The 1,139-nt window shown below is 39.7% G+C and overlaps 1 non-coding gene across 1 annotated transcript; it reads right to left on the reverse strand.

Moving 5' to 3' along the window:
* Positions 1-373: 373 nt before the first annotated feature.
* On the reverse strand, positions 374-499 carry LOC127202460 (small nucleolar RNA SNORA17). Its single transcript, XR_007832336.1, has one exon. It is a non-coding gene; the product is annotated as a small nucleolar RNA SNORA17 (small nucleolar RNA).
* Positions 500-1,139: the final 640 nt, after the last annotated feature.

Consider the following 1,139-nt stretch of genomic DNA (forward strand, 5'->3'; position numbering starts at 1 on the left):
GCATCTAGGGTCTCTAATTGTCCGCAGTGTTCTCAAGAGTGCTCTGCCCCATCTGTGCATTATGGCAACAGACAGAGGTCATCTCAGGCATGACTTGACCTCCACTGGTTTGCATGAGGCTGGATTGGTGATCTCAATTTAGCCCCCTATCCATGCGCCATGACACCTGACTCTCTTGTCATCTTGGTCTTGCTCCTTGCCTGTGCCCACCTGCTTGGCCCCATGCATGGGTTGCCTAGACTCTGGCTTGTTTCCCATGCTGTAGCCTTACAGTCCTGTAGGGCCCTGGACTAGTGGTCCTCTCTGGCTAGCTCCCTGTCTTAGCTCCCTGGCACCAGACTGGTAGTCATCTCAAGTTCATGATTTTTCAGGGAGTCTTAGGCTACTAATCATTTAGATGTTCACAAGTCAGAACCCTGAGTGTAGACATAGCCTCTCTCTTCTCTGACATCTACTGATGTGACACAGAAGACACACTTCCTATGCCTGTAGGGGCAGAAAGAAGAATCTATTTTCAATAAACAAAACAAAATAAGCAAACAACTTGGGGAGAATTCATTTTAGCAACTTAACAGCAGAACCAAAAACTCTCAAACAAAAGGAAAAAAATCACACCCAGGAGAAGTAGACAGCAAGAAATAATCAAACTGAGGGTTGAAATCAATAAAACAGAACAATGCAAAGAACCAGTAGAACAAAGAGCTGTTTCTTTGGGAAATCAATAAGATAGACAAACCTCTATCCAAATTAGCTAAAAGGAGGAGAGAGAATATCAAAGTTAACAAAATCAAAAATGAAAAAAGAAGTTATAACAACAGACACTGAGGAATCTAGAGAATAATAAGAACATATTTTAAAACATGTACTCCACAAAAATCTAAAATAAATGGATAGTTTCCTCATTATGTACCACTTACCAGAGTTCAATCAAGATCAGATAAGCAATTTAAACGGAACTATACACTTAGTGCAATCAAAGTAGTCATTAAAAGTTTCCCATCCAAAAAGCTCAGGGCCAGATGGTTCCAACATTGGATTCTTCTACACTTTCAAAGAATTAAAACTAATATTTCTCAAGTTATTCCACAAAATAAAAATAGAAGTAACATTTATTTTATGAAGCTACACTTACCCTGATA

This window comes from Acomys russatus, chromosome 18, assembly GCF_903995435.1.
Source record: "Acomys russatus chromosome 18, mAcoRus1.1, whole genome shotgun sequence".
Taxonomy (NCBI): Eukaryota; Metazoa; Chordata; class Mammalia; order Rodentia; family Muridae; genus Acomys; species Acomys russatus.